We start from the raw sequence: 26390 nt of genomic DNA on the forward strand, positions 1-26390 counted from the left end.
TTTGCCAGTGACCTTCCCACAGCACAAATGTGCCCTTGGGCGGGGCTTTCCCTGTGTGGTTCATCAGGAGACCCAGGGCTCAGGCCTGGCACGCAGGAGATGCTCAGATGAGGGCTCCTGACGAGGCGGTGGCGTGGGTGGGGGCCAGCCTGAGCACAGCGCCATAGACTTTGCCATCCCACCTCAGCACTGAGGGCCTGGGTCTCGCTTGGCCCTGCACCACACGGGGTTAGACACATGATGTCGCCAGCATCTGCTCCCGGTACCTGGGCAGACTCTTGAGGACCTTCCTTCGACTCTCAGTAAAGGAGTTCTTGTCCACTGTAAGTGGTGCACGCGTCCCAGGGTTGCAGAGGGAGCCTGACAGTAAGGACTCATGGGTATATCCTTGTCCATGTGGTTCTAAGACATTATCCTAATAATAATGACAAAACCATCAGCCCGGAACAGAAAGAACATTCACTGAGGTGTTATTTACTATGGAAAAAGTTAAATGCCATTAACAGAGTATTTGTAAGTTCTGAAATTTTACGTAGCTGTAAAAAATACCACTGCTGTTGTATTGGGGGGTGGAGGGGGGCAGGCATGGGTGTGGGTATGGACATGGAGAGAAACAGAGATGGGCAGAGATACCCTGCCTCCAAATCAACACAAAACGGAACCCCAGGTTTTCTCAGAACTGTGACCCTCTCAGCTGACTGTGGTCTGGTGGGAGGCTCCCTTCCTTTTTTATACCATTCCACATTTTCAGATTTTATGTTAAGAGGAAACTATAACTTAACTTTTAAAATTACAGAAGAGGAGTACGTTCCCATTTATTAAATTAATTGCAAACAAAATCCACACAGTCAGCTAAGCTGGGAGATCCTTGGAGAGCCTATTCTGTGGAAGAAGTGCTGTTCAGTGCTGGGCCAGGAGAGAAGCCCCCGACACCTGGCACCTGCTCTCCAGGACCCCACCGCCAGGTGCCAGGCATCCTGCACCTGGGAAGTACTTCCTCACATGCAGACACAAGAGAGGAAACGGTGGGTTTGTGGTCCTCTAACACGGCCTGAAGAAGGAAGGGGCAGGTGGGAGCTCACGGGCATGGGGCCCCGGGAGAAGCTCAGGCTGCCTGCGGCACGCTCACCTAGAGACTAAGCTGGCAGAAGTATCACAAAAGCAGTCAGTGAGACAGGATTATGCCTTGCTTTTAAAATCTTTAACTTACAAGAACAGGGAAAATTTCAAGATGAAAATATATTCTCTTTAGCTACCCCCTGGAATTCAGACCACAAAAAGTGCTTCTGAAGGGGGGCACACACTATGGGGTGCACTTATGAAGCAACAAGGAGGATTTGACTTTTAAGATGCTAAGGATTTGCACAATTAAAGGCATGAAATTTGTTAGTAGTTTAAAAGATTTAAAAATAGCTGTAGTGTATCAATAGGAAATTCTGGGTATCTGAGATATACTTTCAAACATAAAGTACTTTAGACGATCCTGAATTTGAAACCCAAATTGGACATGCAAAGGCAAAAATGCAACCACCTCTGGTGGAAATGAACACACCCTGAGGCGTTCCATGAGAAAACCAATCCTGCCACAACCCACCAACTCAAATTTAACGTGGAGAAACCAACCTGCACTGTACTTTATCTCAGACAGAAAGGCTGCCAAAAGAGGGAAACTAAAAGCAAAAGACCAGCAGCCATTTGGGTCTTCCTGCAGCTTCAATTTAAATTCAAGTACAGCAATATTTAAACTCCTTTAAGATAAAATAAATCCTGCCCCATGGAAGGCCTACTGCCATGGGGTTTGCTGGGCAGGTGCCGTCAAGGTCAAGGTGCCTACCTGTGCACATGTGGCTCCCCCACCCGGCAGCCCACCTGGTACTGTGTGCCAGCCTGTGTGCTCAGGGCCCCTGGACAGCAGGCAGAGAGAGAGAGGCTTAGAGGAGCTGCTCAAGACACGCAACAGCTCATGTCTGGCACACCCGTCCACTCCATCTCCTGTACAAAGCCTCGACAGCTGCTCCCAAACTCTCCATCCCTTGGAGAGAGGGTATGATGAGGTGCTGATTTGTGCACACAGCAGCAGAAACAGGAGTTAGAGAGGGAGAAATGTAAATGCAGCAAGCAAAACCTACCTGACGTGGGAGAGGACACAACAGGAATTCACAGCATGTCCAGAGAAAAGCCTGAAAAAGTAGCCAGGTCGTTCTTCCTCCGTGGCACTCACCTCCCTACAGCAGGTTAAAAGCCAAGCAGCACCTTCTTCAAAAAGCAGTGCTGGAAGACTAGACATGCATAGGCCCCAACCCCACACCATACGCAAATGTTAACTCAAAAAACATCAATGATCTAAATGTAAAAACTAAAACCATAAAAACATACTGGGAGATCTTCATGACCTTGGATTTGGTCTTAGCGTCTCAGATATGACAGCAAGGCCAAGCAACAAAAGAATAGATAGATTAATCGATCTCATCAAAATTAAAATCTTTTGCGCATCGGGTGCATGAAAAGGAAACCCACAGCACAGGAATAAAGTCTGCAAATCATATACCCATAATACATGAGGTGCTCTTACAATTCAACAGCAAAAAATCAAACAACTCAATTCAGAATGGGCAAAAGAATAGACAAACAGCCAATAAACACATGAAAGATGCTCAGCTTCACTAGTTATTATATAAATGAAAATCTAAACAACAGTGAGACACTACATCACACCCACTGGGACAACCATTATCCAAAAAAACTGGAAAACAGAAAACGGTTTGATGGTTTCTCAAAAATTAAACATAGAATTATCATATGATTTGTCAATTCCACTCCTACGTATATACCCCAAACATTGACAGCAGAGATTCAGACAGACACGTATGCGCCCATGTCTGCAGCATTACAATAGCCAAAAAGGAGAAACATCCCGGTTGTCCATCAACAGCTGAATAGAGGGACAAAATGTGCCATACACACAACAGGATTATTATTCAGCTTTAAAAAGGAAGAAAACTGCCAGCACAGCAGTTCACGCCTGTAATCCCAGCACTCCAAGAGGCTGAGGTGGGAGGATCCCTTGAACTCAGGAGTTCAAGACCAGCCTGAGCAAGAGCGAGGCCCCGCCTCTACTAAAAATAGAAAAGTTAGCTAGTATCCCAGCTCCTCAGGACGCTGAGGCAGAAGGATCACTTCAGCCAGGAGTTTGCTATGAGCCACTTCACTCTACCTGGGTAACACAGCAAGATTCTGTCTCCAAAAAGAAAAAAAAAAGGTCCAAACTTACAGTACATACCACATGGATAAATATCGAAACCTCATGCCAAGTGAAATAAGCCAGGCCCAAAAGAACAAATCTTAAATAATCCCACTCAGGGGGTCCCCAGAGTCAACGGTATTGTCCCACTTACAGGGTCCCCAGAGTCATCGGTATTGTCCCACTCACGGGGTTCCCAGAGTCACCGGCACGGTCCCACTCACGGGGTCCCCAGAGTTACCCACATGGTCTCACTCACGTGGTTCCCAGAGTCACCGGCACGGTCCCACTCATGGGGTCCCCAGAGTCACCAGCATGATCCCACTCACAGGGTCCCCAGAGTCACCAGCATGATCCCACTCACGGTGTCCCCAGTCAATGGTATTGTCCCACTCACGGGGTTCCCAGAGTCACCGGCAGGGTCTCCCACTCACGGGGTCCCCAGAGTTACCCGCATGGTCTCACTCACGTGGTTCCCAGAGTCACCGGCACGGTCCCACTCATGGGGTCCCCAGAGTCACCAGCATGATCCCACTCACAGGGTCCCCAGAGTCACCAGCATGATCCCACTCACGGTGTCCCCAGTCAATGGTATTGTCCCACTCACGGGGTTCCCAGAGTCACCGGCAGGGTCCCACTCACGGGGTCCCCAGAGTTACCCGCATGGTCTCACTCACGTGGTTCCCAGAGTCACCGGCACGGTCCCACTCACGGGGTCTCCAGAGTCACCCACATGATCCCACTCACGGGGTCCCCAGAGTCACCGGCACGGTTCCACTCACGGGGTCCCCAGAGTCACCGGCACGGTCCCACTCACGGGGTCCCCAGAGTCACCGGCACGGTCCCACTCACGGGGTCCCCAGAGTCACCGGCACGGTCCCACTCACGGGGTCCCCAGAGTCACCGGCACGGTCCCACTCACGGGGTCCCCAGAGTCACCAGATTCATGAAGAAGGAAGTAGAAGGTGGGTGCCAAGCGGTGAGGAAGGTGATGGGAGATGTTTACTGGGGACAGATTCTGGGAAGATGAAAATTTCTGGAGACAGGTGGTGTCAGTTGTAGAACAACGTGAATATACTTTTTGCCAGTAAGCTGTACACTTTAAAAAATGGTTAAAAGTGTAAATTTTATGTTATGCACAATTTACAATAAAAAATGAACTTTGATAAACAAAGAAATTGACACAATTTGGTAACAGACTAATAGAACACCCAAGGGTAAAAAATGATGAAACAATTTATTAGCTGACATGGAATAATCTTCAAGACATAATAAATGAAACAAGCATGGGGTTACAAAAAACCCAGCCGAGTTTCTCTGTATAATTCATTTGCGAGTTCAGAGGTCTTTACTAAAGTGGTCATCTCAGCAAGCAAGCACCAGGCTGCCTCTCTGGTCCAAAAACAATGCATCCACGGTACCTGCAGTGCAGCAGGTCACAGGCCAACCTTGACTACTCGGAGACACTCATCGCGTTCCTGAACAGAAGTGCAAGGTAAACCCACAAGTCGACCTTCTCAAGCCCTGTGAGTTCAAGGCACAAGACGCAAAGAACAAGCCGACCACATCACTCACTAGTGGTTACAAACAGTCTGCACCTGTTTCTCAACTAACTGCCTCTGCGCAGCGGAGCCCCAAGGAAGCCGCTCAGCCTGCAGGTTAGACAGGCTGAGACTATGGTCCTGGCTCTGCCCTCACAGCTGCTCTCCTCCGGCACCGATCCCACCTAGGAGGGAAACTGCTTTCCCACAGTGCAGGCAGCAGCTCAGACGGCTAGTGGCCTGAACTAGACAAGCGAAGGCCTAGGAACACCAGTTCCCTCCCCAAGAGGTCTAGCAAAAGATGCTGGGGGCCAGGGCACCTGCTCTGTAGAGCCCTGGTGTCCAGAGGGTGACACGTGGTTGTCCTGCCACTTGGCTCAAACAGGTCGTGTTTTCTCAGCTTTACACACCAAGTTACTACTGCATTTTCCTGGACTCACTTTCATTCATGAACCTCCCTACAATTATGGTTCGTACTATAGTCGGGTAGACAGCAAGCAGAAAGCGAAGATCCTGTAATCACAAGGCACACACAGCCGGCCACCTGGACGTGGCCCTGGACTGCGGCTTCCCTCAAGGGGCTTTCTCAGGGACATGGTACCTGGTGCACAGGATGGAATTCAGAACAAACCTCCCCACCAGTGCATCTGTGCCCTGTAGCTATTGGGAAACCAGAGCAAGCCTAGAGACAAGCCAGCTGACTTCAGAGGCAGGGCCAGCCCTGCCTAGTCCCAGTTACCAGCACCCAGAGGGGGCCCTAGACAGCCTGGGCCTGCCTTTCCACTGTTGTGCCTCAGGCCCACATCCAGGGCCCCAGGCCTCATCTCTTCTGAGGGTCAATATAGGCCCACCAAGGCCACACCTCACTGTGTGTACTTTGGCCCCCACCAGCAGCCAATTTCCCGAGCTATCACCCCTATGCCCCTCAGGAAGGTGACCTCCTCGAAGACACCCTGGAAGCCACAATTTCTGCACTGTCTCCCTAGAGCAGGGGCTCTATTATTACCTGCCAAATGCCTGATCACCCATGAAAAAGCCAGAGGCCCCAGCTCACTGGACGGGCGACACAGGGCTGTGGGGACAGCAGCCCCTGGTTTCTGGCCTCTTCTGAGGACCCAGGCAGAGCTCTGCAAGGGAGCCCCGATGAGAAGCATTCCACCCAACAAGAGTGGGACATATGCAGCCCAGGGACTTTTCGATGATCTCAGATTCCAGTGGAAAAGGCTTACAATGAGTTTTCTAGAACGTAGTTGGAAGCATTCTGCAAAGCCACCTGTTCCCGGGGTCTGGAAACCAGGGAGGTGCTGTGCAACCGCAGCCCCCATTCATGGAGACACAGTGCGCAAACCTCCTATGCAGGGCCTTTCTTAACACACAGCCAGTCACGCTAGGAAACAGGGGTTTTCCTTGGGGGTCACAGTGTTTCATTAGCTGAAGATGAGTCAGGAGACATGTGAGTTATATATGCTTCACAAGGCCTTGGACTTAAAACTAGCATAAGTTAAATACAACTGGCAGGGCAGTTAATGTATTAACACTTACCGGATATCCACTGGAAAGAGACAAATACTGGCAAGTAACGCACCCCATTAATGAGAATTGGGAGTTGGGGGTGCAAAGGAAAAGAAATAAACATTTCTAGAAATAAATCACATCTGTGCCCAGCAGCCCCACCCCCATCCCCTGGAGAGTGCAGTGTGCATTGGATCTGCCAGGCTCAGGTCGGTGCCTCTGAGAAAGGACTCTTATTGGGGGTGGACAAGCGCCTGACCTACCAGAGCCCACTGGCCTTCTCCATCTCCAGCTGCCCATCCCAGAGCTCTAAGCCCAGGCCAGCCGTTGGCTGGGTGTCAGGAGCAGCAGAGCTGGCCTGGCTGTTTATGTCTGATCCAGACAACTGGGGGTTTATGACGATTTACTGACGCAAGAGTTCCCCAATGCTGCATGCCAGAAATTAATCAGGGGAGGAGGAATTCTTTTTAAGAAACCACTTGGCGGCCGCTGACCCGCCTGCAAGGCTGGGGGTGTAAGCTGAGCTCCCTTCTCCAGGCCCCAAGCCACCAGGGAGCAGCAGCACACCCAGACCCACAGGCCAAGCAGGCCCCAGCACAGGGTGGGGGCATCCTGCAGTGCCAGGCCCTGCCTGCAGCCAGCCATATCCCCCAAGCCAGCTTGCCCCAGAAGGCCACAGAAGGGCTCCAGGACTCATCCTCAGATGTGCAGACCCTGAACTAAAAAGAAGCCCCTAATCCCTACCACCCCTCTCTCAAGAGCTAGGCTCCAAGGCTCACAATCACCAACCACATCTGAGACGGCCGTTCATCTGAGACAGACAAGCCTCAGCAGCCTTCAAGGCCAGACGCCAACGGCACCACCAGCAGCTTCTCTCTGGCTTTATTCGCACACAGCTCTCACTGCCCCCTCCTGTGCTGTGTTGTCCCCTGGGCAATATGCCCTGGGCAGCAGCATCTGCTAGGACTGATCAGGCCAGACCACCAGGTGGTTCCCAGTGAGAAGGGGAAGCTGGCATGTGCACAAACACCCTTGCTTATTTTGTTTTGTGAACTGATGTTCAAGTTATTCTAGAATTTTAAACACTGAAGGAAATAAGTTATTTATATTTGTCAAAAAGGGCTTGAGTGTGACAAGGCTGACTAACCTAAAACTTGCCAGACACCCAGAGCCTGGCCCTGGGTAGGGATGGTTCTTCAGCCCTGCCCTGGGCAAGACCAGGCCCTGGCTCCTCACTTGATCCCCACCAGAACCCTGAAAGGTGAAGTCTCTTAGGATACTCATTTCTCAGAGAAGGAAGGCTGAGCCCAGAAGGAGGCAGCCATGGTCACAGGGAAGGGCCGGGATCAGCGTGGCACCTGTTGTCCATAAGATACTGGTGGGTTAAGTAAAAGCTGCCCAGAGGGCCAAGGAGGGACGCTGTAAGTGGACCTGAATGGCCCAATGGCAGGCCTTTTACAGGACCACAAGGAAGGGGAGCTCCACAGCCAGGCCCTAAAAGGTACCCTGACCCAGGAGGAGAGGGTTGCAGGAGCAACCATAGGACATGGCAGCTGCTAATTCTGTCTAGTTCTAAGGGCCTCACTGGGGACCACTGGGGCCCGGCCAGTCACCTGGCATCTAGAACCCTGGAGGAGGGCGGAAAGAAGGAGCTAGCCAGGAGATATGAACTCTGGTCCCATGATCATCCCTCTCAGCTGCTTACTCCCAAAGGTTCCTGACCAAACCCTAGGCAGCAGACTGCCTGGAATGCCGAGCAGTAGCCCAAAGTGCTCCTTTGGCAGAAGTGGTCCCATTGGCTGACCTTCCCTCTCATCTGCTTTCTGGTCCCAGAGGAGGATGATTTCCACAATGTAACTGCTTCACTGAAGGGCAGAGGGCTTCTGGTCACAGAGCCTTGCCTCTTGTAGGGAGAATAACTGGTTTCCTCAAAACTAAGCAATCTGTAATTCATTTTGTAAGTTAAAGTATATTTATTTTTAAATCTTTTAAGTGGGCAATTACATTGAATAAAGTATACATTTAAATGTAATACTACACTAAACATGGTATTGAGTACTCAACTGCATTACATAAAATGCATGGATTACTAAACAGAAAAAGCAACTTTTAATGTGGAAAAATAGTTCCTACCTTCAGCTTTCTCCCATCCCAAAAAGCCATTGGAGAACAGCAGCTGCACTGCACACTCGCCATAAAGTATAGAAGTTCCTAGAACACCTCTCTGCTGGCCTCCGGCTTACTTCCAACCTTTCCAGACTTGGCCGCCACTTGGACATGATGATCACGAAATCTCAGTGTCAGAGGAACTAGGATATCATTTCCTACAGGCCCTGGCTCAGCAGATGACAAAAATGAGACTAAGAGAACCCGAGTCAAGTGCCCGCCTGTACCCTCGGAGGGAAACCAGGGCTGCTGCCACCAGAGTGGGGGCGTTCCTAGCACAGTCAGCGTCAACGGCAGGCGTCCTCACACTTTTTAAACAAGGGGCCAATTCACTGTCCCTCAGACCGTTGGAGGGCCGGACTATAGTTTAAAAAAAAAAAACAAAAAACTATGAACAAATTCCTATGCACACTGCACATATCTTATTTTGAAGTAAAAAAACAAAACGGGAACAAATACAATTCACACCACTTCATGTGGCCCGCGGGCAGCAGTTTGAGGACACCTGGTCAACAGCATGAAAAGCAACGTCTTGCAAGTTATTTCCTAAGCTAAATCCTGTATGAATTCTTCTTTCATATTAGGGGGAAACGGTAAAAGGCATGGGCGGAAGGAAGGGGGGGATGGGAGAGGGTGGGAGGGGTGGGGAGGGCGAGGGAGGGCAGACAGGCAGGAAGGGGCAGGATACCTCTGCCCACTGCATTCAGGTCAGGGAGATTTGAGACCATTTATAAGGTGTGACATAAATCACCTCATAAAAATATCTGAATAAAAGTGCTATAAGAGCAGCCCCAGCTGCAGATGTATGTCAGTCCACTTTAAAATATGCCCAGCAGTTATTTCACTGGAACAGAGAGATGAATGCAGGCCTACGAGCCACCGGCCCTGTGAGCTCCACATAACCATACACCGAGGGGAGAGTGAAACCTAAAGGGGACAGAGACAAGATGGGTGACCTGAAACACCGTACCTGGCACTGACAGATAAACCTCCACTGACATGCTGGACTGCAACAAATGGGGTTATCTCAACAGCCCTCTGCCAAGAAGGAAGAGGTCAGGTTAAAACATAAAACGCAGGAGTGCCGGTGTGAAGGTTTGGGATCAAAACCCTGGCAAGACCCTGCAGGGCCAAAGTGAAGGGCCGCTCAGGGCCCACATGTTCCCTGGAGGCAGGTGCTGACTTCCCAGCCAGTGCCGGTAGGACAAGGAGCTAAGCAGAACGCCAGGGTCTCCGGACCCTAGGAAATGAACCAGGTCAGGGCCTATCCACACACCAGGCTGACATGGGAACACCAGAGAGCTGCGTGCCACAGCCAGGGCCATGAGAACCAGACTGGCCCTCACAGAAACCGTGCTCAGCCCCAGCATAAGAAGGAACACAAGGGAAAAAGACCAACATTTCTCAGGAGTGGAAAGGTCGTTACTCTAACAAGAAAGTGTAAAAATTCTAAATTTGCACAGGCTTACAACAGCCCTAAAATACACAAAATTGAAAACTGACAGAACTAAAAACAGAAAACAACAGCAATCCACAAATGCAGCCGGGCCTTGAAATATCATTCTCAGTAGCTGATGGGAAAACAGACAATACAATTGGTGAAGTCAACAGAAAATCCCAACACCGCGGTTTATAAGCTGATTAAACTGACAGATCTTCACAGCTGACTTATTCTCAAGTACACATAAAACATTCACAAAGCTGACTGCACAGTCAGCAATAAAGCAAAACTCGGAGCATTTTTAAAAACTAAAATTATATGTATTAAATTCAGTCACCACTGGGATATTAAACTACAAATCAGTTACAAAATGTAAACAGAACACTAGGAAATTCACAAATCCCTGAAACTAAGAAATGCATTTTTAAATAGACAATGGACATTTTTTAAAAAATAGATTTTTTAAACCAAATTATAATGAAAATGGCATTAAAAAGATTGCCCAAACCAGCCAAAGCCATTCATAAGTGGGAATTTAAGCTTTTTAAGGACATGATTACAGAAGAAAATCTGAAAAAAAAATTCAATAATCTAAATAATTATCTTAATCAGAAAAAACAAAATTCAGCAGAGTAAATACAAAGAATAAAAGGAAATAATAGCAATAATAACAGAAATTTATTCTTTAAAAATCCAATAGCGAGAATCAAAAAAGCCAAACATGGCTCTTTGAAAACATGAACATAGCTCTAACAAACCCCTTACAAGTCCAATGAAGGAAAAAGTGAAAGAATAAATAATACCAGAAATTTAAAAAGGAATGTCACTAAGGTCACAAACATTACAAAGATAATGAAAGGACATTTAAACAACTTTATATCAATATGTTTGAAAATTCAGATGAAATGAAAAAATTCCCAAGAGAAACTAAACATACAAAAATTGACATATGAAAAAATAAAAAATCTAAATAGTCCTGTATTAGTTAAGGGTGTAATTTACAAGCCGTCCCACAAAGAGAACTTCGAGATAGATTCCATATGAATTCTTAGAAACATTAAAAAATAATAATAACATCAATCTTATATGAACTGTTTAAGAAAGTCCAACAGTGGTCAGCAAACTGTGGCCCACAGGCCAAATACAGCGTGTGGCCTGATTTTGTGCAACCTGCAAAGTAAGGTGAGGTTTCTTTTTGTTTGTTTGTTTGTTTTCAGTTTTTGGCCAGGGCTGGGTTTGAACTGGCCACCTCCAGCATATGGAGCTGGCACCCTACTCCCTCGAGCCACAGGCGCCACCGGTAAGGTGAGTTTTTACATTTTTAATTAGTTGCTAAAAGAAAGATAAAGAAGGAAAATGTACAACAGAGACCTTACTGGCCTGCAAAACCTAAAGTATTTAGTATCCAACTTGTTAGAGAAAAACTCTACCAATCCCCGGAATATTAAAAAAGGATAATATCACATTTTAAGAGGCTATCATAATCTTAATATCAAAACCAAACTAACTATTTCAAGAAAAGTACATATCAATGTCATTCATAAATTTGGATTAAAAAATTAAACTGAATATAGGCAAAATAAATTTAACAATGGAAAAACTAAAACACACTCAATGTCCAGTAACAGTGACCCATTAAATTAAAGACATGACATGTATGTACAACCATAAGAAAGAAGAAAACCGTTTTAACACAAACTTAAATTTAAAAGCTAGATGCCGAAGTGCCCACAGTACACAACCACATTCAGCATTCCTGACGGACGGTGAGCAGCAGAGAGTATCTACAAACTTACTTCACAATTGTATGAACAGACTTGATTGAACTTGAGCAGAGAGTACAGAGTTCCCACATACCCTGCCAACAGCAACCTGCAGTCCCCCTCATTAACATCTTACATTCTATGGTGCACTAGTTGCAATTAAGGTGCCAATCCTAATAGATCATGATTACCTAAAATTAAGAAGTTAGGATTTCCTTAAGTTTTCCACACGTGTCTTTTTTCCATTGCAGGCTCCCCTCCAGGAATTGTCCGCTAGCTACATTTAAGTGGCCTATTTCCTTAGGCTCCCTGGGCTGTGACCATTTTCCAGACTTTGTTTTTTATGACTGTGGCATGCTGAGGTACATCATAAGAGGTGTCTCTACGAGAACCTGCCCATGTTGTTCTCAGGGTTCGACTGGGCCTTGAGGTGACCGGGAGGAAGATCACAGAATAAAGTACCACTTTCATCATGCAAATTTATTTTCAAACTCATGGACTAGAATTAACACACCCTTAACTCCACTGAAGTGGTTTTACTGAGCAGCTGGTTGCCACACAAACAGAAAGTCTCCAGAGACACGGCCATCAGGCGCATGTGGAAAGATGCTTCAGCCCCAGGAAGGCCAGAGGCGCCCTCCGTGCAGGAGACACGCACCCAGCGCTCAGCCCTGACGGACTCGGGACTGTCGCACTGGTGGGAAAACCCCACCGAAAGCCAGTTATCTCTGCAAACTTTCTTGCAGGAAGAAATCAGAACTCCTGAGAGCAAACAGAACCTGGCCTAAATCCAGCAGGTGAGGAAATGCAGTGCTGCCATCGGAACCACAGATCGCAGCAATCCGAAACCAAGTCAGATGGCTGCTGCTGGGTTTGACATTTTGTGGCTCTTCCTTTCCTCTGAGCTCCCAAAATGCATCCAAAAATGAGGATGAATTAACAGCACATCCTCATACCCAACCAGAGCCAATTTCTGCTCCAAACATACGGCGACAGAGGAGACAGGCTGCACCAAAAGCAGCCCCTGGCTGTGCCTGACAGAGCTTTCCAGGAACAGAGCGAGCCCAAGAGGACAACTGGCTTCAGCTGAGGGCTGCAGACTGGGCCCTGGCAGAATAAATGAGCAGACTGGACCCGGTCCAGACTTGGGACAAGTTACAAATAATAAGAGAACAAGGAAGGTTGGCTTGTTTTTGTACACTGCTATCTCTTGAAGGAGAAAAAAGAAAAGGAAAAGGCAGAGGGCTGGGGACATGGGTCTGAGCTCCTCTGGTCTGGAAATCCAAAGAAGCCCAGGTCATGCAGAAGGGCGCACCCAAGGATGCCATGGCCAGGAGGCCCTGCCCAGGAGCAGGTGAGGCTCAGCCTCAGGCTCCGGCCAGGTGCCAAGGCTGTTCCATAGAGAAGTGGCCCCAAGAAGAGGAAAGGGGAACAACTCGGCTCCTGCACCTGACTGGCAGGTCCATGTACAGCTGGACCTGTTTCATCTCAGTCCCACAGCACACTGCCCAAGACCTCCCAGGATCATCCCCAGAGGTCCCTGCGGCCTGCTCACTGCTGCCTCCTCTGCACCCAACTCATCACCCTCTCCTCTCACCTGTCTGCACTCTGTCAGCAGCTTCAATCCCTTTTACTTTTCCCAACTCTGCAGCAGCTTGATGAACCCTGTGACTCTCACAAAGACCCTTGCCCAACCCCCCCATTGGTGCAAACCTCACGTGACATCTATTAACTGGTGTACATGCTGAATAAAACTAGCTGCATTCTAAGCCCAAAGTTTAGCACTGGCCCAACCCAGCTCCCTGCCTGCCCATCTCAAAGGAAACTTGTCAAGACAAAGGAAGACCACAGTGGGGTTTACAGCACTTACGCCAGGTCCTCTGTCAGTGCAGCATCAGGCTAAGTCCTCCGTCAGCCCAGCTGCTCAGAGATGCCTCCGCACCCTTCCAGCCATCAAGTGGCCTTGCTCCTACTGACCCCCGGTACCCGCATTGACGCAGAGACAAACGCCTCCTCATACAAACAGCCCTCAGGGACACTGATATCTACATCCAGATTTAGAAAAGAGTCACCTCCCTAGACTGAGATTCTTCTGCAAAGACCGCACCAGTAAGATCATCTGTGCCCCACAGCCCTCAGCCCTGAGTGGCTCCTCTCCAGGGCAGCCACCCTGTCTAGCTGTCTGATGCTGAGGATCCTGTCAGGGAAGGCTACCAGGATCTGGCTCCTTTGCAGTCACACACCAGTTCCTGTCATTCAGGAAACTGGGCTCACAGCCATGTACCTGGTGGCTGTAGCACCATTATCTTTAGTGGGAGTCCAAACCTCCCCTCCCCACCATCATCACAACCACCATTCCCATCAATGACTTGATTTTCAATATATAAAAGTACCAGGCACTACAAAAAAATAAAATTCCTCATCTCTCTGGTTTGTAGCTAAAGCATCCCAATAAAAATCTCTGCTTTCCTTGTCACCAGTTTCCCCTTTCACCTTCTCAAATTTTCTAAAATACCTTTTTATCAAGTACTACTACCTAAGAAAGAAAATATTAACCCTGCCTTCCTCCTTTCCCCTGATTCTTTCAGTGAGACCAAAACAAAGCAACTCCAGGAAGCTCAGCCAGAGACCCAATGTGAAGGCACCTTCGCAGGGGGAGTCTGCAGTCAGCCCCAGGTGAGTCAGTGTGCACCCGGGGCCCAGAGACGCACACTCCAAGTGTTAGACCAAAACAGGGAGACAGGGCAGCAAGAACCAGCCAATCACAGCCTTGCCTTGGATTCAGCCCATGTGAACATGAAAGTGAGAAGCATCAAGATGCATCGAGAATTCGGCCTAAGGCTGTTCAATATGGAGAAGAGGAGCCTGAACTAAACGACTGCTCCCCAGACACAGACAGGCCAGAAGGCACCCAGGCAGCATCCAGAAACCCTGTGTGCTGAGAACAGTCTCCATGGCTTTCTCTAAAACTCTGACAGCATTTCACAAATTCTCCTGAACCAACAAATCACTGAGAAACACAGCTGTATAATAAAAAAGTCCAATTTCTACAAAAGATTTCCTAGGAAAACTCATATATATATTTTTAAAAAGAATGCAACCTAATCAAAACCCAGAGCCTCCTACGACGCAAGGTATTTATTCTCTTGGCTCTTGGCCCTTAGCACCTGCCATGGTCTGAATATTGGTGTCCCCCGCACAAAAATTCGTGTGTTGGGACCTAATATCCAATGTGATGGTATGAAGGAAAGTTGTGAAGTCACAAAGACTCCATCCTCATGAGTGGGGGCCCTGATAAACAAGCTCCTTCGCCCCTTCCACCACGTGAGGATGCTCACTGGACCCTCTGTGGTTCATAAATTATCTGGTATTGTACCATGGTGGCCTGAATGAGCTAGGATGGCACCTGAACAGCCAAATTACGTGAGCCATCATCCAAAAAATGGCAGACTTTAAAGTTAAAAAATAAAAAACTTCCACCAGGGCTCTGAAGACAATAGCCTAACAAACAAATCCCGACAGCTGAGGTGAATATTGAGTCAAAGAGCTAATCTGAACCTTATGAGAATGTACAGGAGAAAAATTCCCCAGTTAATGAACATCAAGGCAATTAAACCAAATTTACCTAATTTTTTACATATGTTATTTCAAACAGAACAAAAAGAAACAGATTTAGGCCATCTGCACATTTTTTTTTTTTAAAAAAACATTATTTTTAAATAAGCTTACTACCTTTCAAAAGTACACAGTAGTAGTAAAAGTTAGAAAATGGCTATAACGTTGAATACAAGTTTTCAAGGGAAAATCCCAAAAGTTCAAAATCTGAGTCTCAGTTTCAAGTCCTCCAGCCCTGAGTCTGGGTCACATCTGGTTACAAGCACGTTGGGTGGAGCTGGAGGGAAGGGGAACCAGGGACCCTGGAGTCCCACGGGAATGAGGTCACTGTGGGCACCAGCATGGTGACCCTTGCTGAGGGACACACAGCCACTCAAGCTCTCCAGGTGTCACCACTCAAGACCAGGTACGTGTTCCTTTATCCTCAAATCACCAGTGCCTCACCCCATGATAGACAGAATTCATCTTTTCTATTTTTATTTGCTTTCCTAGGAAGAAGGAAAGGAGGACAAGCAAACATGGAAATTATGAAGGAAAAGTCCCTTTAGTCACCATACACAAACATCCCCAACGTCACACTGACTATTGGCTATTGCTGTTAGCAGCAACAGCAATCCTGGATATGCCTCCAAGTTTAGTTATTTGTCTCATTTGATTTGTGTCTTAATCATTCCAATTTTCCTAAAAGCATCCATTTTTTACCCTGCTCTCATAAACCAATCAAAGGAAGGACCCTTAAAAGGCCGCAGAATGGTGAGGCGCAGTGCCTCACGCCTGTATTCCTAGCAGTATGAGAGGTCAAGGTGGGCGGATTGCTGGAACCAATTCCAGACCAGCCTGAGCAAGAGTGAAAAACCCGTCTCTAGAAAAAACTAGCCAGGTGTTGTGGTGGGCACCTGTAGTCCCAACTACTCGGGAGACTAACCCAAGCGAAACACTTGAGCCCAAGAGTTTGAGGTTGCTGTGAGCAATTACACCATGGCACTCAACCCCAGGGCAACTGAGTGAGACTTTGTCTCAAAAAAAAAAAAAAAAGGCTGTAAAATGAAGAGCCTACTCCATAATGTCCCTCTCTAACCTGATCAGCCAGTCACCCCATCAGCTTGCTCCATTCCAGCTCTCTAACATGGTCAGCCAATCACCCCGTCAGCTTCCTAACCTGGTCAGCAGTCACCCCATCAGCTCCCTCCATTCCGGCTCCCTAACCTGGTCAGCAGTCACCCCGCCAGCTCCCTCCATTCCGGCTCTCTAACCTGGTCAGCAGTCACCCTGCCAGCTCCCTCCATTCCGGCTCCCTAACCTGGTCAGCAGTCACCCCGCCAGCTCCCTCCATTCCGGCTCCCTAACCTGGTCAGCAGTCACCCCGCCAGCTCCCTCCATTCCGGCTCCCTAACCTGGTCAGCAGTCACCCCGCCAGCTCCCTCCATTCCGGCTCCCTAACCTGGTCAGCAGTCACCCCGCCAGCTCCCTCCATTCCGGCTCCCTAACCTGGTCAGCAGTCATCCCGTCAGCTCCCTCCATTCCGGCTCCCTAACCTGGTCAGCAGTCACCCCATCAGCTCCCTCCATTCCGGCTCCCTAACCTGGTCAGCAGTCACCCCGTCAGCTCCCTCCATTCCGGCTCCCTAACCTGGTCAGCAGTCATCCCGTCAGCTCCCTCCATTCCGGCTCCCTAACCTGGTCAGCAGTCACCCCATCAGCTCCCTCCATTCCGGCTCCCTAACCTGGTCAGCAGTCACCCCATCAGCTCCCTCCATTCCGGCTCTCTAACCTGGTCAGCAGTCACCCCGCCAGCTCCCTCCATTCCGGCTCCCTAACCTGGTCAGCAGTCACCCCGCCAGCTCCCTCCATTCCGGCTCCCTAACCTGGTCAGCAGTCACCCCATCAGCTCCCTCCATTCCGGCTCTCTAACCTGGTCAGCAGTCACCCCATCAGCTCCCTCCATTCCGGCTCCCTAACCTGGTCAGCAGTCACCCCATCAGCTCCCTCCATTCCGGCTCCCTAACCTGGTCAGCAGTCACCCCGTCAGCTCCCTCCATTCCGGCTCCCTAACCTGGTCAGCAGTCACCCCATCAGCTCCCTCCATTCCGGCTCCCTAACCTGGTCAGCAGTCACCCCGTCAGCTCCCTCCATTCCGGCTCCCTAACGTGGTCAGCAGTCACCCCATCAGCTCCCTCCATTCCGGCTCCCTAACCTGGTCAGCAGTCACCCCATCAGCTCCCTCCATTCCGGCTCCCTAACCTGGTCAGCAGTCACCCCATCAGCTCCCTCCATTCCGGCTCCCTAACCTGGTCAGCAGTCATCCCGTCAGCTCCCTCCATTCCGGCTCCCTAACCTGGTCAGCAGTCACCCCGCCAGCTCCCTCCATTCCGGCTCCCTAACCTGGTCAGCAGTCACCCCATCAGCTCCCTCCATTCCGGCTCCCTAACCTGGTCAGCAGTCATCCCGTCAGCTCCCTCCATTCCGGCTCCCTAACCTGGTCAGCAGTCACCCCGCCAGCTCCCTCCATTCCGGCTCCCTAACCTGGTCAGCAGTCACCCCATCAGCTCCCTCTATTCCGGCTCCCTAACCTGGTCAGCAGTCACCCCGTCAGCTCCCTCCATTCCGGCTCCCTAACCTGGTCAGCAGTCACCCCATCAGCTCCCTCCATTCCGGCTCCCTAACCTGGTCAGCAGTCACCCCGTCAGCTCCCTCCATTCCGGCTCCCTAACGTGGTCAGCAGTCACCCCATCAGCTCCCTCCATTCCGGCTCCCTAACCTGGTCAGCAGTCACCCCATCAGCTCCCTCCATTCCGGCTCCCTAACCTGGTCAGCAGTCACCCCATCAGCTCCCTCCATTCCGGCTCCCTAACCTGGTCAGCAGTCATCCCGTCAGCTCCCTCCATTCCGGCTCCCTAACCTGGTCAGCAGTCACCCCGCCAGCTCCCTCCATTCCGGCTCCCTAACCTGGTCAGCAGTCACCCCATCAGCTCCCTCCATTCCGGCTCCCTAACCTGGTCAGCAGTCATCCCGTCAGCTCCCTCCATTCCGGCTCCCTAACCTGGTCAGCAGTCACCCCGCCAGCTCCCTCCATTCCGGCTCCCTAACCTGGTCAGCAGTCACCCCATCAGCTCCCTCTATTCCGGCTCCCTAACCTGGTCAGCAGTCACCCCATCAGCTCCCTCCATTCCGGCTCCCTAACCTGGTCAGCAGTCACCCCATCAGCTCCCTCCATTCCGGCTCCCTAACCTGGTCAGCAGTCACCCCGTCAGCTCCCTCCATTCCGGCTCCCTAACCTGGTCAGCAGTCATCCCGTCAGCTCCCTCCATTCCGGCTCCCTAACCTGGTCAGCAGTCACCCCATCAGCTCCCTCCATTCCGGCTCCCTAACCTGGTCAGCAGTCACCCCATCAGCTCCCTCCATTCCGGCTCCCTAACCTGGTCAGCAGTCACCCCATCAGCTCCCTCCATTCCGGCTCCCTAACCTGGTCAGCAGTCACCCCATCAGCTCCCTCCATTCCGGCTCCCTAACCTGGTCAGCAGTCACCCCATCAGCTCCCTCCATTCCGGCTCCCTAACCTGGTCAGCAGTCACCCCGTCAGCTCCCTCCATTCCGGCTCTCTAACCTGGTCAGCAGTCACCCCATCAGCTCCCTCCATTCCGGCTCCCTAACCTGGTCAGCAGTCACCCCGTCAGCTCCCTCCATTCCGGCTCCCTAACCTGGTCAGCAGTCACCCCGTCAGCTCCCTCCATTCCGGCTCTCTAACCTGGTCAGCAGTCACCCCATCAGCTCCCTCCATTCCGGCTCTCTAACCTGGTCAGCAGTCACCCCATCAGCTCCCTCCATTCCGGCTCCCTAACCTGGTCAGCAGTCACCCCATCAGCTCCCTCCATTCCGGCTCCCTAACCTGGTCAGCAGTCACCCCATCAGCTCCCTCCATTCCGGCTCCCTAACCTGGTCAGCAGTCACCCCGCCAGCTCCCTCCATTCCGGCTCCCTAACCTGGTCAGCAGTCACCCCGTCAGCTCCCTCCATTCCGGCTCCCTAACCTGGTCAGCAGTCACCCCATCAGCTCCCTCCATTCCGGCTCCCTAACCTGGTCAGCAATCACCCCATCAGCTCCCTCCATTCCGGCTCCCTAACCTGGTCAGCAGTCACCCCGCCAGCTCCCTCCATTCCGGCTCCCTAACCTGGTCAGCAGTCACCCCGTCAGCTCCCTCCATTCCGGCTCCCTAACCTGGTCAGCAGTCACCCCATCAGCTCCCTCCATTCCGGCTCCCTAACCTGGTCAGCAGTCACCCCATCAGCTCCCTCCATTCCGGCTCCCTAACCTGGTCAGCAGTCACCCCATCAGCTCCCTCCATTCCGGCTCCCTAACCTGGTCAGCAGTCACCCCGCCAGCTCCCTCCATTCCGGCTCCCTAACCTGGTCAGCAGTCACCCCATCAGCTCCCTCCATTCCGGCTCCCTAACCTGGTCAGCAGTCACCCCATCAGCTCCCTCCATTCCGGCTCCCTAACCTGGTCAGCAATCACCCCATCAGCTCCCTCCATTCCGGCTCCCTAACCTGGTCAGCAGTCACCCCATCAGCTCCCTCCATTCCGGCTCCCTAACCTGGTCAGCAGTCACCCCATCAGCTCCCTCCATTCCGGCTCTCTAACCTGGTCAGCAGTCACCCCGCCAGCTCCCTCCATTCCGGCTCCCTAACCTGGTCAGCAGTCACCCCATCAGCTCCCTCCATTCCGGCTCCCTAACCTGGTCAGCAGTCACCCCATCAGCTCCCTCCATTCCGGCTCCCTAACCTGGTCAGCAGTCACCCCATCAGCTCCCTCCATTCCGGCTCCCTAACCTGGTCAGCAGTCACCCCATCAGCTCCCTCCATTCCGGCTCCCTAACCTGGTCAGCAGTCACCCCATCAGCTCCCTCCATTCCGGCTCCCTAACCTGGTCAGCAGTCACCCCATCAGCTCCCTCCATTCCGGCTCCCTAACCTGGTCAGCAGTCACCCCATCAGCTCCCTCCATTCCGGCTCCCTAACCTGGTCAGCAGTCACCCCATCAGCTCCCTCCATTCCGGCTCCCTAACCTGGTCAGCAGTCACCCCATCAGCTCCCTCCATTCCGGCTCCCTAACCTGGTCAGCAGTCACCCCATCAGCTCCCTCCATTCCGGCTCTCTAACCTGGTCAGCAGTCACCCCGTCAGCTCCCTCCATTCCGGCTCTCTAACCTGGTCAGCAGTCACCCCGTCAGCTCCCTCCATTCCGGCTCCCTAACCTGGTCAGCAGTCACCCCATCAGCTCCCTCCATTCCGGCTCTCTAACCTGGTCAGCAGTCACCCCATCAGCTCCCTCCATTCCGGCTCTCTAACCTGGTCAGCAGTCACCCCGTCAGCTCCCTCCATTCCGGCTCTCTAACCTGGTCAGCAGTCACCCCGTCAGCTCCCTCCATTCCGGCTCCCTAACCTGGTCAGCAGTCACCCCGTCAGCTCCCTCCATTCCGGCTCCCTAACCTGGTCAGCAGTCACCCCATCAGCTCCCTCCATTCCGGCTCTCTAACCTGGTCAGCAGTCACCCCGTCAGCTCCCTCCATTCCGGCTCTCTAACCTGGTCAGCAGTCACCCCGTCAGCTCCCTCCATTCCGGCTCCCTAACCTGGTCAGCAGTCACCCCATCAGCTCCCTCCATTCCGGCTCTCTAACCTGGTCAGCAGTCACCCCGCCAGCTCCCTCCATTCCGGCTCCCTAACCTGGTCAGCAGTCACCCCATCAGCTCCCTCCATTCCGGCTCTCTAACCTGGTCAGCAGTCACCCCATCAGCTCCCTCCATTCCGGCTCTCTAACCTGGTCAGCAGTCACCCCGCCAGCTCCCTCCATTACAGCATTCTAAGGATTGGCATACAGAGCTCAGAGGAAGTTGCAAGCAGTGCAAAAGCCAAGGGATCCCTGACAGCAAAACCCAGACCAGCAGAAATCAACAGTAGCATGAGCCTGCGCTGCAGGAGAGAGCACGCAGCTTGGGGAGTGGACCTGCGAAGGGGGTCCACAATCCTGTCCCCAGCCCAGGTGTCATTTCTGGGAGACAGTCTCCCCTGACCTCACACATCCCTTGTGGGCATTTCCATCCCTTCACAGGGCACACACCACATGGTACCACAGCGGCTGCTCCTGGCCCAGAGCTCCAAGCAAGTGGGTAGACTCAGTTCCTGAAAGGTGCCCAGCATTCTGCATATACAGGGCAGAGGACCGGTTCTAGTGCCTCTGATTCACTGCCTGACCTCTGCTAAGCACTTGATGGCAGAAACACTGACTTCCACATCCACAAAGTAGAAATAATGGTGTGTTCTAGCTCAGGTCACAGAGTTATCACACAGCCTCGTGAAGCAACTGCATGGCACAATTCAGAACAAACTTGCTATTCATTTTCATCTCTTAAAAGCACAGCAGGCTTGACTTGGAATAAACAAGTCATCAATCTTGGTTTATTATTCTAAGTCTTAAGTATTTATGGTCAAAGAGAGCCAGATCTTGGACAAGAGCAGCTCCCTGCACACCACCAGGGTCTGGAGGAGGCTGCACCTGCCCACGTGCAACCTGCCCCCATCGCCTCAATCACTGCCTATCTATCCCACAGCCAAGCTGTGCTCAATGGCTTCTAATGATTCCCGTCCTGAGTTTTCCATGTCAAATACATACCGGGAGTTCATTCTTAAATTTCAATATCATTAATCATCCAACATTCAGCATCTCAGAACTCAGAAATTTGCATTTCTACAATGGTGGCTTTGAAAAAAGACACAAATGCAAATGTTCCACAAACCGTATAAGAATTTTCAGAGAATTACCAAAACAAACCATCAATGCACCATTGACAGTGAATTTTCTGAGCTCTTCATAACGACTGAGTACTCATGATTTTTAAAAGACAAAACACAATTTAAGGATTAAAAAAAAAAAGTAGGTTGAAAAATAAGTCCTTATGTCTACATGATTTCCAGAACAAACCTTGACTGATTAGATCCCAGATAATGATGGCATGGAGAATCCAGGCTGGCGGCAACCTGAGAGCTGCAGAAGCTCTGTGTGGGTGGCTGGGAGCAGGCCTGGAAGGACGCACACCTCAGACAGGCTGTGCCGCAGTGCCAGGGAGCACACACGTGTACCTGCACCCTTCCTAGGAAGTAGAGCCCAGCAGTACACAAGAGCCAAAAGCGTGTCCCACCCCAACACCAGTCTGAGCAACTGAGACACCTCTGCTGTCCCACAGAACCCTCCACTCACCCATGCCCTCAGGGCTGGGTCTTGCTGTCTCCCATCCAGAACCCGCAGGGCTGCCAGTCAGTAGGACCAAGAATTTCTCCCCCAGCTGTTGTCAGTGGCTCCCAGTCTTCTGATGGGCACAAACTCAGGCCCAGGCCCTGTCTACTTGCCTGAGCTCCAGGACGCCTGCCAGCCTGCTACACCTGCTGCCTGCGCCATCACTGCCCCACCCCATGACTCTGCCCACAAAGGTCTGCTGTCAGTCAGCACCCCAGCTCTCACCTCCTGTCCAGGGCCTGGTCAGGATCTGTGACTCACCTGCCACTAGAGCTCAGAATTGACATTTTTAGGTTAACTGCACGTCCACAAAATTCATTTTCTCCTTATACATCCTTGCAATATTCCTGAAACACTCAACCAGTGCAGATCATGATTTAAATGCCATAAAAACGTTTATTACATAATTTTTATATTAAAATATAATAACTTTGGTGGCCACATGGTTGAACTAAACAGACTCAAGAACAAATAAAGGGAGAACAGAGTACTAATACTGAAGAAAGCCCAGACCCTCTTGGGGAGGAAGCCTGCTCCTGGGGAGTTCCACCCCAAACGCTCCCATCACTATGTCATTGTTCACACAGACGTTTCAGCTGCTCTCATATGGATTGGGCATTGGAGAATGAACAGAGTCTGAAGAAATCATAGAATGGCCCAATTAAAACAGTGATCTTAAATTAGACAAGTTTCCCTCAAAATAGATATTTCGTTTTTAACTAAACACCATCCATGTCTCTCACCAAGACTCTGTAAGAGAGAGGATGTTCAGACTAGTCGGGACTGGCCTGCTCACCCAGTTTCCTATTAAGAGCAACATCTGGGTGATCACAGACGCAAATCCACCTTGAAATGGATTGAGATGGGCTGCTTGAGATTGAGGGTGTTTCTCCACAAGACTCTCTCCAGGCTGGAACATTCCAGAAAGTAAGGTAAGCTGCAGTGGAGGGACAGGACAGTGTGAAATGGGCAGCCAAGGGACCATGTCTGGTTTTCCTGCTGGCCAGCCAAGTTAGCAGCTTTCTGAGCACACATTCACCATAAGAAAAGACCAGGAAAGTCTGCTACTGGAGGAAGACAAGAAAGGGACAGGGAGAGGAGCTGCTACTTGTCTCTTGGCAGGCCCATGTGGGGGGCCCTCCACACCCCCTTGCCAGCAGAGGCTCTGCACCCTAATAAATTCCCCCGACCTGTTTGGGCACATCCAGGACAAGGAGGGCGCGGCAGGTGGGGCCACGCAACAGCCAGCTCTGTAGAGCCCTTTGACAGCAGAGCCCCTAGCTGCCTCAGCACAGGCCTTCCCCGCTGCACGCACTGCCGGGCATTACTCAGAGCAATAAACCCGACAGTTAAGCACAGACGTCAGAGCCGGCCTGGCACTGGCAAAGTTCAGGAACGGCAATAAAAGCACCATGCATGCTGCACCCACACCGGAGTCTGAAAGCCAAACAGGGGAGGGGAAAATGAGACAACGCAAATAACACAGTCACTTTATCGTCAGAGCAAAACCGAATTACACCAAAAATGTGAGAGAGGGGACTCAAGGGCAGCTGGACCCATACACTGCACCAGGAGCAAGGGAACACCACGCACACCTCAGGAGCACGCACACCCGGTGGGCACACCCGGCCAGCAGGGAGGCCCCACGGGGTCAGGGAAGGACCCAGGCCCTGGACGGGGAGTTAGGTGACACAGGCAATGTCCCTGCAAAGCTGTGCTGCACAGCTTGTCTCCTTGGCTTGAAAAAGAAACAATGGCCCCGTATCCTTGCTGGGAAGCATCTAGAAACATCCCGTCTGAGACAGCAAACTGACCACAGTATTATTCTCTTCCTCCTCTAAAACCACTAAGACGGGGGTATGTAAATAAAATTGTGAAAGCGTTTGCAGCATCACATGACAGCGCTAAGCAGGTGCATCAGCTGACAAGAAACGTGGAAGAATTTTCCGAAAATTATAAATCTGATGGGCCTGAACTGATAAGGCCGTGTTCTCTAGTGGAGGCCCAGACAGCAAGGCATGGCCTGCCCACCTCACTGCTGGGAGGTCTGGAAGGGACAGTGGGGGCACCCAGCAAGCTGCAGACTCCAAGCAAACAACCCCAACAACAGACGTCTGCCGCAGATGGGAGAAGGGCGAGGGCTCCGGCCCCCACCTCCTCTAGTCAGCTCGGCCCTTCTTCACTGTCTCTGACCCACTGGAGAAACACGACCTGACACAGTAAAAGCCAACAGCAAGGTTCTCCATATAAAAGACAAAGCCTCTGTGAGGAGAACACACAACCAGCTCCCTGCTGTTTATAGGACAGAGATAAGCCTTAAGGAAAACGGTCTGAAAATGGTAACATCAAGTGGATGAAGAGATACTTGTTAGCCAGAGGAAATCAAGGGCAGAAATATTTTATGAAATGAAATAAACTTTTGCATAAACATTAAACAAAAAGAAATGTACTTTATTTATTTCTAAAAATGGAGTCTCACTCTGCCACACAGAATGCAGCACCATGGCCTCAGCCCAGCTCACAGCAGCCTCAAACTCCTGAGCTCAATCAATCCTCCTGCCTCAGCCTCCCCAGCAGCTGGGACTACAGACATGCAGCACACCTGGCCAAGCTTTTAATTTTTTCTGGAGATGGGGTCTCACTATGTTGCCCCAGCTGGTCTCAAACTCCTGGGCTCAAGTGATGGCCCCACCTCAACCTCCCAAAGTGTTGGGATGACAGGCATTAAGTCACTACACCCAGAGACTATACCAGCCAAACAGATTATATCCTTACAAGAGACCTAACCTACCAAAAGAAGTCATTAATTTTTAAGCACAGAAAAAAATAACCAAATATATAAAGTGAAAAATAGTTACAGTAAAAAGATTACAAAACTACAATCACAACAGAAAAATTAACTCTCCCAAGAAATTGAGCAGACAAAAAACAGTAAAGCATATAGATTTAAATAACTCAACTGAGTTTGTATATATAAAACATGCAAAGTATACGCTCCTATATATAAATACATAAAATATATACGAATGAGAGAAGTTTTAATATAGTATTGATATATATGTATAGACTTCTTCAGACCAAGAATAACAATAAGAATATATTTTCTCTTCAAATGCCTAGGTAACTATGTACAAAATTTGATGTCTATACCAGGTCATACAAAAATATACAACTGAATTTAAAATACCAATACAAATCAAACAATTTTCCCCCAGCATGGTGACAAAATTTAAATACAGTCTACTCAGCGCTGGTGGAGTGTGAATGAAGAAAAACATGCGGCTCACTCAGTAATTAGCAACCTCAGCTGAGCAGGCTCTGAGGACCTGACAGTGAACCTGAGATGGGGGGTGCAGCTAATCACTTACCCCTAAGATGGGGAGCGCACCTGATCGCTGACTCATAAGACGGGGAGTGCACCTAGTCGCTGACCACACATCCACCTCCTGGGATCTGTCCAGGGGAGAAACTAACAGAAGTATAAAAACATATGTATAAAAATTGTTTGATGTTTTGGAGCTGTTGTATATCATCCTGCAACCACACAACTATCCATTCTTAAGCCATGAAAAGGAGTAAGTTAGATTTAGACACATACAAACACCAAAAGATGCTTGTAACACATTAAAATGGACAAAACATAAACACAGCCCCCTATGTGTAGAATTGCACTCTCCTAAAATGTTCATACACATCACACTGTATGTTTATATGCAGGACACAAACACGACCATCCCACTCGAGGCCCATCCTGAGCAAGAGGGGAAAGCTGGACACCATTCCGTCTGCTCAAAACAAGTGCTCAATTTGTTCCTAAATGATCATA

The 26390-nt window shown here is 50.3% G+C and overlaps 1 protein-coding gene and 1 long non-coding RNA gene across 4 annotated transcripts in view; both read right to left on the reverse strand.

Annotated features, from left to right (window-relative positions):
• HDAC4 (histone deacetylase 4) overlaps positions 1-26390 on the reverse strand; it is a 319199-nt gene that overhangs the window by 243298 nt on the left and 49511 nt on the right. The window lies entirely within an intron of this gene.
• LOC128590033 (uncharacterized) lies at positions 19587-21248 on the reverse strand. Its single transcript, XR_008381200.1, has 3 exons — positions 20622-21248; positions 20434-20527; positions 19587-19963 (listed from the first exon to the last, which is right to left on the reverse strand). It is a non-coding gene; the product is annotated as an uncharacterized LOC128590033 (long non-coding RNA).

Source organism: Nycticebus coucang, chromosome 7 (genome assembly GCF_027406575.1).
Source record: "Nycticebus coucang isolate mNycCou1 chromosome 7, mNycCou1.pri, whole genome shotgun sequence".
Classification (NCBI taxonomy): Eukaryota; Metazoa; Chordata; class Mammalia; order Primates; family Lorisidae; genus Nycticebus; species Nycticebus coucang.